The following is a 15,977-nucleotide window of genomic DNA, read 5'->3' on the forward strand; positions in this document are numbered from 1 at the left end:
AAATTGGGATTTTAGTTATTTTCCAGACTGATCTCGGCACCATATGACAGATCTATCTAAGTATCCGAGAGAGAGACTATCTCCACAAACTTGAGATGCACACTGATTTGTGTATAATACGACTGCATGGATCTCATGTTTACCAGCCTAGTCTCAGCCAAGGCCTTACCTCAGCATCAGCTGTTTTGACTACAAATAAATTTGCAGCTAAAGGAATCAAAATCAAATATCTTCTTGGTTCTGTAGGGGTTTTTCTGGAGATTCTGCCAGCCCCAGTCGTCTTCTGCTATCCCCTCCCTTTCTGCTGCTCAGTTCCACCTCCCACATTTCTACTCCGATGGTGTCAGATTCTCAAGGAGATATTACTCTGCTGCAGGAGGATAGTATGGCTCTAAAGTGCTGTGCACCTACCCTTGCAAAGAGACCGCAGAGTTCACCGGCGCAATAAGACTCTGAACTAGCACCTGTACTACAAGTGCTTCCTTGAATGATTGTACCTTTTTTGTTTTATTTACCTCATTGTAGAATCAGCATTTGAGGAGACAACCCCACACAACGGGGTTGCAGCTGCTCTTGCCACTCATTTGAGTCCTGCTTCCAACTTTGGCCATAATTTATGAGTATTCTTTGTATCTCTCAGCTTTCCATCCCTAACTGCAGAAAGGAATCTGGCTTCCGCTTTCAAGGAAACAACTGTCACAGTTTTAGGGTCATTGACCTTGTTCGTGGTCTGCTCAAGGAATGCCTTCTCAGAACTCAGGTTTCCAGCTGTCGCCTCTCTCTGTGGGCAAGGACCCATGTCCCTTCTCTCTCAAAACCAGGGATTTAGGCTTGCAGTCTGCTTGATTGCATTGTGATTCTTCCCAGCAAGTCTGACTAACATTCACTCCTGCACTTTGCTTTCACTCCAAAGGCTATGATCAGGGATTGCCAGAGGTTACCAGTGACTACACAGCTCTTCCAAAGCAGAGTACATTTATTTAAGGACCAAAGCATAGATGGACAACATATAAAACAATAGAAATGTCTAAATCCATGTTAATTATAAGAGAAGTCACCCATCATTCACATTGGGGAATCTGGCAGGTCAAAGTCCTTCCATCCTCCAACAGGGTTGGGTCTATCCCAATTTTGTGATTCCACAGATTCCACCTAGAGAGCCAGGAACACACATACATGTTTTCTGGCCCATCTCAGTATAATGGTTTTTGAAGTTTCCATGCTTTCAAGGGCTGGCTCAAACCTATAGATAACCTTGCATTAAATGCAGTGACATTGAATGCGATAGTTTCAAGATAGGCCTGTGTCCTGTCTATCACAACGCAAGGTTTCAGCTCCGTTGCCATCCATGAAAGACCAGCCCACAGGAGCCAGTTTCCAACCCTGGGTGTTGTCGTAGGCATCCTTTGACTTAAAGACGCCTTCAGTTGTTTATTTTAAATAAATCTCTGTTTGTTTTGGATTTAATCCAAGGCGGAAACAACATCACAGCCATAAACTCTGTTTCTTTCACCCCACCCTGGAGTTTGCTCACTTCCATACAGGTGGAATTACTATAATCTGAGTGCATCAATTGACTTCTTATCAGTTTACCAGAAACTGTTGGCTAACGTTAGAAGTCTGCAATAAACCAAAACAAAGGACAATCAAAGTCCTTCTTAAATCTATTAATCTGAATGAAAACTGAATCCTTTGCTCACTTTCAACAGATACACCCAGTGCAGCACTGCTGTGAGTTAAACTGCAAAGCAAACTCGTAACCTAACCTCTGAATTTTCTTGCTTCGTGGGTATTAAATTTTGGCTATTGCCAGCTATTGCTGTTCTCAAGTCTGGGAAGATTTTCCAGTCTTCAAAATCAATATTGTTCTTGGCTCCTGCAATCCTCAAGGTTATGGCCCTGATTCAGGACTCCATCTCTTTTCAGGGCAGTCTTTAAGCACATTCTTAAGTCCCATGGGACCACATTGAAGTGAATGGGACTTAAGAATATGATTAAAGCACATGTGTGAGTGCTGTCTTGAGTCAGGGTCTCTAGCCTTATGACTGTCTGAGACTGTTCTGTCTTGCATATTAGGTTTTTTGGGGGATTTTTTTGTTTTTTGTTTTTGTTTGTTTGTTTGTTTTTGAGGAATTTAAAACCAACATGCCAATGGATCACTGTCTAGATCTAACATAATCGTCTTCCCTTCAAATTCAGCAGGACCCAGATCTTCCCAGCTGACTTGGATTCTCCAGAATCCCAGGTTTGTTGACTTGATTCTCCAGTATTCTCCTATTTTGTTCAAGGGGTGCTAAAAACAGCTTGCAGGCCCATTAAAAGAGCAGCACACAAAACTGTTGGTTTCAGTTGATCTTTCATAGATGTTGTGTTCTGTGCACTGCTGTTCATAGTTCATTCAGTTCCACTGGCCTTTTCTATTATTGCCTCAATTTTTTTCCCCCCACGGAGGTCAAGGCATGTTGCATTTCACCAGTGCCTTCAGGCATATAGTCCTATAGTTCTCTCCATGTTCAGGTCACCTGTATCTCATTAAGATGCTCTCAGCAGATCAGGCATAGGCTTATCAGAAATTTGTGGGTGACCTTGGGCACATCACTTCAAAGACCCATGCCTCAGTTTCCCCATCTGCAAAATGTAAGGTGCTATATAAGATCTAGGTGTTTTTTATTACTAGTATTTGGTCTGCATTTGAAAACTGACTTTTTCATTTCTTTCCCTCCCCTGTTTCTTTGGATTCTCTCTCTCTGCTTGCTCCCCAAGACTTGAGACAAAGGATGACACGGGGAGGAAAAAAGCTGTAAGGTGTTTGATTTCTGTGGATTTCCTCCAAATTCACACTTGTATAACTGACAGCAGAATTGGCCATAAACTACACCACCAAAATTGGTGATTTTAAAAAACATCTCTTTTTCCTTCCATCAGTGTTTCTCTGAGACTTGGTTATGAAGGTGAACAGCAATGCTTAAATTGTATGTAAATCTGGATCCAACCCAATTAAGGAATCCTTAGTGGAACCATGGGAATCAGCCACTTCTCTGATATATTATGAAAAAGCATGGGAGAGAAAGTAAGATCTTTCCTCAGTATCTGAAAGCCTTCTTGAGAGTACTGCATTTTGTGAGAGAATATTCCAGAACATTGTTAACTCTTGATAAACAGGAGGAAGTAGTGTCCCGTTGGATTTAAAGAACAGAGCTGTAAGAAGGGGTCATTTGAAGAAAGTGTCATCTCAGAACAAACACGTGTTTGTAACGGGGGAGGGGAAGCTTCCATAATAAACAGAAGGAATTTTAAGGATCCAGGACTGCAGATTTGAAAATGACAAATGGGGTTTAAAACCAAAAATAAATCGTAAATGAATGAAAATAATATTCCATTTTATTTTCCTGCCAGGACCTGAACTCAAGGTTCTGAGTTCTGCCTGTAATTGAAGATCCATTGTGTCTGGGAAGCAATAAATGGATCACACTAGCTTTAGCAGTGCCAAGTATTTAGGCCTTGATCCAGAATCAGAACCTTATAGTACACTAAAGATCCTGGCCCTGCTACAACTCCTATTGTACCGTGGTACTCCCCGTGTATGACTACTTTTCTGTTGTGCCGCCTAAAGTTCCATCGGCAAATTGAAGCTGACTTTGGAAGAGCAGGATGTATTTCAGGGATTTCAAATGGTATGTTTTCTCTTAAGAATGAAGGTCCCTTTGGAAAGCTTTACAAACAATGAATTGCCTCGTTCTGGACCAACTACAGAGTTCAAGCTCTTTATTTTCAACTATGTTCCAAACAAACTTGTAATGATCCCTGCAGCTGTACACAGTCATTACTCCCCCAGAAGTTATTTGTTCATTCCCCCAGTGAGGGTGGGTTAACGTTTTCTCTGGATTCTTGGTTAGTGAATGGTTGACAAACCTGGGTCAGTAACTCTGAAAACATTTCCTTCCAGTTTGTATTGCAAAATGAGCAGGACATACCTTGTGCGTTCAGGCCCCATGTCATTCTTTTCACCTTCTGCTTTAATTCTCAAAGCTCTCATCATCAGCGTAAGATGCGACATAGTTGCTAAGAAATAGCTACCATACGTGGCCTCATAGATGTTACTAAAGTACAGTATAAATAACAGAATTGGTCCACAAGGTATGCTGTTAGAAACTTAGGGGGCCAAATTTGACCCTAAATTACACCTATGCAACCACACTGAAATGAATGGGGTGTCTGTGTGTAAAGAGGTTAGTTCTATATGCCTAGGTTCAGCACAGAGGGGATATTTGGCAGTTAGCACCAACTTCTGAAAATATATATTCACAATGGAAACGCAGGCAGACACTTTCATTAGATGGCATGAACACCACTGCTATGACTAAATTAGAATGTCCTGTCCAGCGTTGTGTGCCACTCTAGCTGCTGCCATTTCTGCAGTAGTTTAGAACAGAATTGGTCAGCCTCAAGAGCAATTTGTTAGTACCTGAGTGTGTCACAGCTTACATGAGTACAGAGTGTGGGGAAATGAAAGCAAAAAAATGAAACGTGACCTATCGCAGGCTCCACTCACTCTGGAAAGAGCACAAACTGGAAGGAAATGTTTCCGTAGTTACCAAGTAACAACTGGCATCCATTCACAAACCAAAACTCCAGAGGCTGTTTGTTAAGAGATTATTGTCACAAAAGGGAAAACGAACATATATGTTTTCAGGAAATAATAATTGTTGGCTTCCTTTTAAGTCTTTATGAAATTTGACAGATGGTAAAGAGTTAGAACCAGGTGACACAAGTCCAGGAAATTAGTGAACTTATTACTTCTAATGTTCTTCCAAAATGATCTTTTGGTGTTAGATACAGTATTAAGGAAAGAAGCACTGTTACATGGTGTAATCTTCTAAGCTTATACCCTGGCCCTCACTAATTTTCCTCTCTGGAGCAAATGCAGTCCTCAAACAATCAACAGTTATTGTACGATTGATAAAACCTCCATGGGATAGTAATCTAGATGGGAATATTACACACCACTGGAAAATCTTCCATGAAAAAATGTTTTTTTCTAAGCTATGAGGATGGTTGGAGGTTTCTGATGTGCTAAGTAACTGAGTTACAATGAGGCAGCCTAAAGTAGTACATACTTAAATCTATAATCTAGAGCATCAAACAAGTTTATTGTGATAATCATTTTACAGCAAATAGTTGAGGGATTAACAGTGGTTGCTCCACACCTGGTCAAGAACCAATCCCTTAGGGTAATTCGATTTAAAAGAAAAAAATGTTTATTGTATGAAAAATCCCATATCCATGAGGTGTTACTAATAAATGGCTCACTTTGTATGAAGCCCAGATCTGTTTATTCTTCCTGTTCCCAACAAAGGACATGAATGTTCAAAGTGTTGAGTGTCTCCTGTAATATGCTGAAATTCCTCAACTTCCGTGGAAAGCAACTCTGTATCTTGCAGGAAGCACTCAAACCATCTCCGGGTCAGGCCCAATGTCAATACCATAACTGCAGACATTGATAAATACGAGCACAATCACAGCTCAAACAATCAACGTCTTCCTTGTGTGCCATGGTACTGTCTCACTGAGCACTAGTTAATTACTATTACTATATTGCAGAAACCATGGTTTTATGTTCCTTTGGCAGGGTGAGATGTTATCCTGACTATGTTGTATATATCCAAAGCAGGGCAGATATTGTAAAGAGACCAGTTTTTGTAAGTTTCAATATCTGTCACTTCAGTGTGGTGATCCTTATGACAGATAAGGATGTGTGTTGAGGCATGCAATGGAGTATGTTTTATGCCAATTTACAGAAGTTAAAGGAGCTCCTATGTAATTATGTGTTTTGAGGGGTACAACTTACCCACACACTCAATAAACCAGCGCTGAGGGAAGTTGGGAATATGATCTCATTTCCTCCCTACCACCTGACCTATCTGTCATAGAATATCAGGGTTGGAAGGGACTTCAGGAGGTCATCTAGTCCAACCCCCTGCTCAAAACAGGACCAATCCCCAATTTTTGGCCCTGATCCCTAAATGGCCCCCTGAAGGATTGAACTCCCAACCCTGGGTTTAGTAGGCCAATGCTCAAACCACTGAGCTATCCTTCCCCCCATGCTTTGTCCAATCAAAGCAGCTTAAATTTTGAATTTCAGCTATCAACTGCTTGCAGTGACCTGCCTGGTGCCAAGCTAGAGCCCAAGAATGATGCACGGACATGGTCTGGCACATAATGAATTGCAGACAATTTGTAAACAGGAGAAGTGAAATTCACCCAGTAAATTATTCTTTGAATTATCTGTTCACCTCCAGTGCAATCGCTGTCCCCACTTCAGCAAAACACTTAAGCACCTCCTTAGCAGAAAGCATCTGTGTAGTTCTAGTGAAGTCAAGCACGGGCTTAAGGGCTTTGCTGAATCAGACCTGCTGAGAATCAATTAGATCTTCATATGTTTCAAACAGAAACAATTTGACATTTGTATAGCCTTTTATGAGCGTTGATAAAGATAAAGATCTTTCTATAGATTATTTTTTGGTAGGGCTATGACTTTATCTTTGTTCAACTAATCTATACCTAATACTGAAACTGTGGCTGATTTCCTTGTAGTTTTTATACACTGCGTGCTGGAGGAATGACAGATTTGTTTGACAGACGCCTTGACACCAGTGAGGGAAAGAAGGGGAAGAGGGAAGAAGAGCAATTAAACCTGTCTTCTGTAGAGGTATTCTTTGTGGAGCCTTTTTGGCAAAGTATCTGGATCTCCAACTAGCTGTCACAGACAGCCTGCCGAAGTCCTTCAGGTAGTTGAAGGAGCTGTAGTGATGAAAACTCATTATGCTAGCTGTCTTCATTGAAATGCACCCTATCATCCAGCATAAGGTTTAAAACTGGACACCTGCGGATGAACATATGATGAGCCATACTGGAGCAGACCCTTACTCCATCTCATGCAGTGCCCTGCCTCCGGCACCTCTCAACCCCATTGCTGCAGAAGACGTAGAGGCTCTTTGATGCACATGATCAGTTGTACAATGCCAGACCTGAGCTGAAAGGGGAAATGTCTGACCAGCCAGCCCCTGCTTTCCCCCCAAAGCTATACCATGCTAGCTTACCCAGAACAAGTCCTCGCTGTCTCAGCTGATTGTGGTTTTGCTGCTCTTTTTTTTTTTTCTTTCAAAAATGGTGTTGTTAAGGCTGGATTTCATTAATGATTTATCCTAACAGTTCAGTGAACTCAGTCACAATGTTCTAATTGAAGTTGCTTTATATTGTACTACTTTATTGCACATCAACCGCCTCAAATAATTTTATATCTCTCTGAATTTGAAATCAGGGCTGGGTTGTCAATGATAATCCCATTGGTGACAACAGACTCCTCTGTTTAAATTGTCTGAATGCATAAGGGTAGCTCAAGGCACTAATTGGAGGTAAGTGTGGAACAGAATGGGTGTGATGGGCCTGATTCTGCTTTCACTTGCAGGGGTGTAAACCATAAGTATTTCTATCCAAGTCCATGATGCCATACTGCTGGAAACATTTTCTGAGAAGAGAATCAACTGCATGTATGTGACGCTGTATGTAATCTGGAGGCACTTTACAATATTGATATTCATAATATCCTAAAATGGCAATGAGTTGTGCCAGATAGGCCATGTGAGGCATCTGTGAAAATGTTATAATTTTCCAAGTAGGATTATCTTGTTTATATGTTTGTATCACCTTTGCATTATGCGTTATAGGTATGTAAGGTATGTCTGTATTTCAAACTTGTGCTATGCATCTGGGAGTGACACCCCCCAGACAGACTGGCATCAGCACCGCCTAGTCTGATTGATGGCCCATCAAGGGACAGCTACTGCACAATGAACCTATTGAAAGGGTCAGGGATACACCTTATGACTCAGCAAGTCATGCAGGGGCCTGCCTATGGACAGAACTCTATGGCTTCCAGGTCATGTGCTGGGCAGCTTGTATTTGGAACAAAGGAAGCTCCAGCTGCATGGCAAAAGACTATAAAAGGCAGCTGCATCTTCTCCATTTTGTCTTGAGTCCTGCTTCTTACCTCTGGAGTAACCTTTCTACCAATGAAGCTCTGAACAAGGTCTGAACTACCCATCCAAGCTGTGGATGTGCTCCAGAGGGACTTTCAAGCCAGCAAACTCACCAGTACTGCTAGGAACGTGATGGACTTTGAAGTCTTTGTATGTATGTGACTGTTTTACCATTTAACAGCTCTCTTCTTGTTTTTTTGTTCTCTATAATAAACCTTTAATTTTAGACACTACAGGATTGGCTGGCACTGTGGTATTTTGGGTAAGATCCAAACCTATTTTGACCTGTTAATGTGGCTCATCCTTTGGAGTCAGAAGAACACTTGATATATGTGAGCAGTTTTTTTTAAATGGCTTCTCACTGTACTGGACCTGATAACCAAGGTCGGGGATCAGAAGCACAGTTTGTGACTGGTTGGGGAGTTTAACTTCAGTGTTACCCACTGGTCTTGGGAGTATCTGTTCTCCCTTTTGCAGCCTGCCCTGACCTTGGCATTTCCAGTGCAGGCTGCCCTAGGCACACCGGGTCACAATGTATATTTACATTGATCAGAACTTGGGTACTATCATAATAAAGGCTCAATGAAGACTGGATAGCCTTCTAAGAGATTTGCTACTAGCTCAAACAGAAGCTAAGGGCTTGAACCAGGAATTACTGGATGAGGTCTATGGCCTGTGTTCTGGAGGAGGTAAGTCTAGATGACCATCATGATCTTTTCTGGCCTTAAAATCCATTACTGGATAAAAATACTATCATAGTAAGATGGTGGATGGCTGAGTGAACGGATGGATGGCTTTTAATTCAGCCAACTTGCTCTACTCTGTCATTGTTAGACTCACCCAGACGCCTAATTTCACACACTCCAAATAAAACACAGCAGAAAATTTATTTTTAATATTCTGTTTATTTTGTAAAACTGAATTTTTTTTCTCCTCCTGCCTCAAAGGAGTAAAATGACTAAAATATTGAGATTGTGGATCTAGAAGCATGCATGACACTAAAAGAATAGAGAATACTGCCAGGGATGGGTGAAATACACAGGCCATTGGCAGGTTTAGGGATAAGTAACCTGACTCACCTAATACCTGTAAAAATGTGGTAGTGAGTGCCTGGGGTTAAACCTAGTATTATTTCCTCAATATTCTGCATGACTGCTGTATTGCAAAGAAAAAGAAAACAAAGAAATAGGATCTGGGAATAAAACTGTGCTAGTGGACAAAAAGATCTGTTTATCTGAGCTGAATAGAAGTAAGCTGTAAACCTGACCCATATCTCTTAGTTTGTGAGACCGTTGTCCCAGGCGTGTATGTTTGCATGAGGTAGAAGGCTGACACTGCACAACCGATATTTTCAGTGGCCCAATTCTCATGCAGAAAGGCAAACTCTCCCCATTGGTAACAGGCAGTTATGTGAATCTGGGCAGTATGGCCTAGCAGTGGAAGGGCTGGACTGGGATTCAGGAGCCCTGGGTTCTAGCCTGGCTCTGCCGCTGGATGACCTTAAGCAAGTCCCTTCCTAATCTGTAAAATAACAATAGAGGTCTCTTTTGTCAAGTGCTTTGAGATGTACTGATGGAAAGTGCTGTGTAGGAGCCGGGTAGTGTTGTTTCACTGCATGCACTAAATTGGCATCATCAGGTGGAGTGTTTCTTATTGGGAATGAGAAGTTGTTTCCTCATTGAATATTATTCGGCCAAGTACCATGTGTATGCTCCAGTTGCTTTGTGCCACTTTGGGGTGCTGGCAGGACTAGGTGCACTGTGATTACACTCACCAGCAGCTGCAGTAGACATCCCAGAGTTCCTGCAGGGTGGACGTGCCTCTTGCATTGCCTGCAAATACAGCTTTCTGGCTACCTAGTCCCATTTAGGCATGAACTAGGATATCTGGACTAGGTCCATTAATGTCAGTAACAGCTCTCTCCTTTGAAATAAAAAGGTAGTAAACTCCATAACCAAATTAGTGAGTGACCTAACCTCCTAAACCAGGGGTGGGCAAACAATGGCCTGCAGGCTGCATCCAGCCTCTCAGACCTTTTTAATCCAGCCCTGGAGCTCCTGCCGGGCAGTGGGGTCAGGGGCTTGCCCACTCCATGAGGCTAACAGGAAGCAGCTGGTATGTCCCTTCTCCAGCTCCTACGCATAGGGGCAGCAGCAGGCTCCACATGCTACCCCTGCCCCAAGTCCCGCTCCCACAGCCCCCTCCTGCACCCCAAGCCCCATCCCCAACCATTATCCCCCTCCCACCCTCTGAACCCCAGCCCAAAACACCCTCCTGCACCTCAACCTCTCTTCCGCAGCCCTAGCCGGAGCCCTCACTCCCTTCTGCACCCCAACCCTCTGCCCCAGCTTGGAGCCCCCTCCCACACTCTGAATCCTCATTTCTGGCCCCACCCCAGAGCCCGCACAGCAAGCCGGAGCCCTCACCCCCTCCCACACCCCTACCCCCACTTTCATGAGCATTCATGGCCAGCCATACAATTTCCATATCCAGATGTTGCCCTGAGGCCAAAAAGTTTGCCCTACCCTGGTCTAGACCCTTCTTTCCCATCATGCTTCCCCCTATAAAGCCAGACCATGACAACAGTTCCAGCGGTCTAGAGTTGCACACAGACCCTGCTGCATAAAGAGCACATGAGGGTTTCAAATTGTGTTTGGTATCTTGCCAGCTTGCATCTTTGTGTTTGTGATAATGAGTTCTTAGTTTGCGAGGTCCTCTGGGTTAGGACCATATCATCCTATTTGTTTGTACAGTACCTAGAACAATGGGGCCCTGATCCTGACTGGAGATTCTGGGTCCTAATGTGGCAGTAACTAAGCTTGTGATTGCATCACACCTGCATTGTAGAAATAACTTTCAACATGCTACTTACTATAGCTTTGCACAACCATGCATGACTTGCTTACTGAAGCACATCAGCCAAAAGTCATGCTTGGGTCATAACACTCTGACCAGAATTCAGATCTGAATTTCCCCATAGTTTTTGGGGTGTTTGGATCCAGGGATTTCATGTGGGCCCCTTTCTAGGAGGAATTTAAAATACCTTTGCAAAATGATTACCGAGACCCATTGTATACTTAGCAAGTGGAATGTAGTGTTTAAACATGCCACATGCTATTAAATAACACTTCCTAATTCATGGTGTGTCTTCGCCCAAATCCTTAGAATACGTGGGCGCAAAGGTATGCCCATGAACAAAGAAAATCCAATAGTCAGAGAAAGCAGCTATCCCTATCGCATACAGCCATGGAGTCTGCTTGCAACAGGACTGTGGGACTTTAATACTAAATAATAATCCAGGTAAGAACATTTATCATAGACACTGTTCAGATTAGCCAATGTTTTCAAAGTTGGGTGCCTAAAAATTAGGCACCTAAATCCCTACTTAGACACAAAATGAATGGCCTCATTGTCAAAAGTGCTAAGTACCCACAGCTCCTATGGAAGGTGTGGGTGCTCAGCACCTCTGAAAATCAAGCTAACTATAGAAAGCCAAGTTTGAAAATATTGGCCTTAGATTCCAGTTAGGGATTCCAGGTTGAAGTTAACCACCTGACTAAGCCTCATCCAAGCAAAAATTTGAAAATAGGATTACATAAAAGCAACATGAAAGTACCTTAGATTTACCATTTATGAAGGGGTAGGGAGAAACCAGGAGGAAGGCTGGTTAGGGCACTAGCTTGGCACTTAAAAGACCGAAGTTCAAATCCCTGCTCTGCTATAGCCTTCCTGTGTGACATTGGGCAAGTCACTTATATTCTCTGTGCCTCCATTCATACTGCAGGCTGTAATAGCTTCCCCTCCTCACAGGGGTGCTGTGAGGTGCTCATATGTTACAGTAATGGCACTATGTAAGTAATAGTATGTCCACACTGCAACATGAACCTGCTCTCAAGCCTAGCTCCCTTATCTCTATATTGTAATTGTACTGACCCAGGAGGGTCTGAGCTCAGGTTAAACCAGGACTCAGTGTTTGACCCCTATTGCTTTGCAGCATGTATACAGCCCCACATGCCTTGGGTCCTGACTCCTGAGAGTCAGCCAGAAGTATCCCACAGCTTCCTTAGTACTCTCTATCCTAACAATCTGCAATCTACTCTATTGAAAATGGAACCCCCCCCCACCCCCTTTGCAAACAGCAGCAGCTCAGGTCAGCATTAACCCCATTCTTTTCTTATCACCGATCTGCAAGCACCCTATCAGAGAGCCTCCTGCGTTTGCAATGGAGAGCAAACCCGTAACACCTTTTGCAAAGCGAGCTGCTTCCTGGTAATGTGCAGGATGGGCAGTCAAGTTTTCCCACAGTGCACCATGGTCCTAAGGCTAGAGCAGCCACATTGCTTGTTGTGGGGGGAGCGGGCTTAGCGCCTCTGGGATATGGTTACCTTGACTTGGGTCTGCGCACTGCAGGGTGGACAGCAGAGCCCCAGGGTTTGAGCACAGGTTAGAAAAGTCTTAACCTAGGGTTAAAATACAATGTAGATGCTCAAGTCCAGCCTTCCCTAACATGGGTCAGCTGACTTGGGTCCCATTAACCCTGGGCTTACTTGGCAGTGTAGACAGACCCTTAGATGTGTATCACTACAGTCAGAGGGGCCTCGGTGCTGGGGTTTCAGAGATGGGCATTTTTTATATGATGCTTAAAAACAGTAAAATCTAATTTTCTCTCCAAAAAAAGTCATCATTTGCTCAACGGGATGAATGCAGCGGGATGGGGGGAAACACACCACAAGAGCAGGCCTCCTCTGCATGACTCTTCAGGGGTCTGCGTTTGGATAGGAACTGACTCATCCTGCCAGGCAGGGAGAGCCTCCTGCTGCTGAATGTTCTCTGTTCCCACTGCAGCCAGTGGGACTGTAGGACACTGAGCACCACTCAGAAGATACTCCACATCCTGCTGCATTGGGCTTTATGTGGAACAGCCCATCCAACTCTGCTGGGCACAAGATGTTATTGTGGCGAAAGAAGAGTGAGTGGCAAGCTGAAGGCACCGTGCTATGCTTCCTCAGTCACTGATTAGCCCTGGAACCCCCATACAAATACTGAGCGTCCTTTTCCAAGGTCTGTTGCATGAGAAGCACTTGCTGTCAATGCCACACCTAAAGGGAAGGAGACAGTGAATAAAATATCTGCATTGAAAAAAAAATACATACAAATAAGCAGTGCCATAGCTTTTAGGTACAATGGGCCAAATCCTCAGCTGGCATCAATCATTGAACTGAGCTGGTGCAAATTAGAGCAGCCCTAATTTACGCCACAGAGCAGTGTGCTGGCCAGCCAGCCCCAGGACTGGAGCACTTTTGCTTACTGCCTACTCGTCTGTGCTGACTGCTGCTTGGCTGCAGCTGCATTTCTATCGCCAGGGCTGGAACATCATGGCAGTCTGTATTAGGAATGAATAAAGATAAATGTACACAAGGAGCTAACACAGCTCTAAAGAGAGTGTTACTTTTACTGTGCATTATTTTGCTTGCAAATATAAAGCTCAGCACTTTGGAGGTGGGTCTATTACTCAGAACTCTTCCACCTTTACAAGAAACAGAAAGTAAATCTATATTTGCTAGCTACAACAGAACAGACTCATTGTGCCACTGGATAAAGTAAATCTCTGGCCCTGCCAGAAACAAATAAAGAAACCCAGAAACCTATGATTATCATTTTGATGCACTGCCAGGAGCTGGGAAATTGTTAAGGCTGACATGCTGTTTCTTACTCGAGCCTTCTTTATTTTCACAGTGATGCTGGTTCATGGCGCACCAGCTCAAAACCTGAGCTTCCTGCCTTGAGCTGGTCTGAATCAAGTTTCCAATGATCCAGCACTTGAAGTGTTGAATCCCTCCTCTCCTTGTGAGACTCAACTTAACTCACTTACTGGGTCTGCAAAGCCCTTAGTCTAGAGGTGTTGGATCATATTAAAGAAGTTATGTATTAAAGTCATAAATGAGTTTGATTCCCCATGGTTTGAATTCCAGGGTATTACTGGTTAGGAGGTCTCTTGGTCTTTGGTACTGTTTCTCTCCCTCTTTGTGTGAAACTTGCAAGCTGCTAATTGTGTTAGAACATTCTAAGACAGAGTCTGTTCTCAAAGCAATTCTTTGTAACAACAACTACTCACACAGAGAGAGACTCAAAGCAATACTCTAACAACAGAAATAGCACCCAGAGACTTCCGGCCCTTTGTTGTATTCATGTCGCTTTGTTAACAATTGTGATTAAAATAGAGATAGAGGATGTATGTGGATGGATGCTTGGTGTCGATAAGAACAGAATGATCAGGGAGGTGTCAGCCTAAGAATCCAGTGTCCATCGGCTGAAGAAGGCGTCAAGTGGAAATAACCAGAGGACCCCCGGAGGGCAGACTGGAATCCACCCAACAGTCTCAAGAATGGGAGAACCAAAGAACAAGATAACATCTGGCAGCCTGGAGCCGTCAGGAATGTGCCATCTGCTGATTGATTCAGCAACAGCATGATGAAGCAATTCCCATAGACTGGCATAGGAAGAAATTCCTAAAAAATGGACTCTAGAAAGTGAGAACTTTGGGGTCTGATTCTGCAAACCAACTTCCAGGAGCATCTGACAAGGCCCTGCTCCCTCCTCATGTCCAGGCCACCTGGCCAGTGGCTTGGCATGAGCAACTCTAAGGCTGGTAACTATGATAACAACCTTGCAGAACCTCTGTGTGTGTGTGTGTATGAATGAATGTGTGAATAAATATGAAATTGAATGGAATGTTATAGCTATAACTAACTGCTTACTATGATTCTTTCTGTATTCACAATAAATGTGGTATTTTGTCTTTTCCCCTTTAATAAGATCCTGCTGGTTTTTATTTTATTGGTATAACATTAACCTGAGCCTAAGAAGGAGCCAGAATTTACCAATGTACATTGTCAAAGAGCCACAGTAATACATCAGCAGCCCCCCATTAGCTCTCCCACCCCGCTCCCAGCCCCTCCCACCCACCGGCAGCCCCACCGATCAGTGCCATTCCCTCCCTCCCCGCACCTCACAATCAGCTGTTTTGTGGCATGATGGGAAGTAGTGAGGGCACAGCAGGCTCAGGGGACGCAGAGGTGAAAGTAAGTAGGTACAGGACCAGACTGGCTTCCCCAGGCTGGCGCTTTAAAGGGCCCGGGGCTCCCCGCAGCGGCTGGAGCCCCGAGCCCTTTAAAGCACCGTCTGAGCCCTGCTGCCGGAGCCCTGGGGTAACAGCGGCAGGGCTCTGGTGGTGATTTAAAGGGCCAGGGGCTCCAGCCGCTGCAGGGAGCCCCAGGCCCTTAACGCGCCCCCCAAGCCTCACTGCCGGAGCCACAGGGTAGTGGCGGCAGGGCTCCAACCGTGATTTAAAGAGCTCGGAGCTCTGCTGTGGTAGTGGCAGCTGGGGCCCTTTAAATCACCCTTGAGCTCCGGGGCTCCCAGATGCCTCTGCATCTGAGAGCTCCAGGGATGATTTAAAGGGCCCGGGTATTTAAAGGCCCCCGTCTCTTCCGGTTGAGGCCACGCCCCCTGCTCAAGACTCCAGAGTACCGGTAAGTCCTTTAAGTTACTTTCACCCCTGAGGAGAGGGCATGGGAAGGGATGGAGTGGGGGCAGGGCCTGTGGCAGAGCCAGGGGTTGAGCAGGGAGCACCCTCAGCATACTGGAAAGTTGGCACCTGTATCTCTAGCCCTGGAGTCGGTGCCTATTCAAGGAGCCGCATATTAACCTCTGAAGAGCCGCATGTGGCTCCAGAGCCACAGGTTGGCCACCCCTGCCTTAGTCACTGGAGAGAATGCAGTGGGGTGGCTTCCCTGGCATGCTGAGTGCTTGTGAAAGTGCCCTACCAATGCTGCTCAAATTGGCAACACTATTAGATTTTTTTTCAAGCGCACTACTCCCTGGAAATATGAAGCTTCGACCCGTGCTACAGCAAACTCTATGAATGAGATTTTATCC

The 15,977-nt window shown here is 44.3% G+C and overlaps 1 long non-coding RNA gene across 1 annotated transcript in view; it reads left to right on the forward strand.

Annotated features, from left to right (window-relative positions):
• LOC122459933 overlaps positions 1-15,977 on the forward strand; it is a 63,395-nt gene that overhangs the window by 29,034 nt on the left and 18,384 nt on the right. The gene's annotated exons all lie outside the window — the stretch shown is intronic.

This window comes from Dermochelys coriacea, chromosome 4 (genome assembly GCF_009764565.3).
Source record: "Dermochelys coriacea isolate rDerCor1 chromosome 4, rDerCor1.pri.v4, whole genome shotgun sequence".
Classification (NCBI taxonomy): Eukaryota; Metazoa; Chordata; order Testudines; family Dermochelyidae; genus Dermochelys; species Dermochelys coriacea.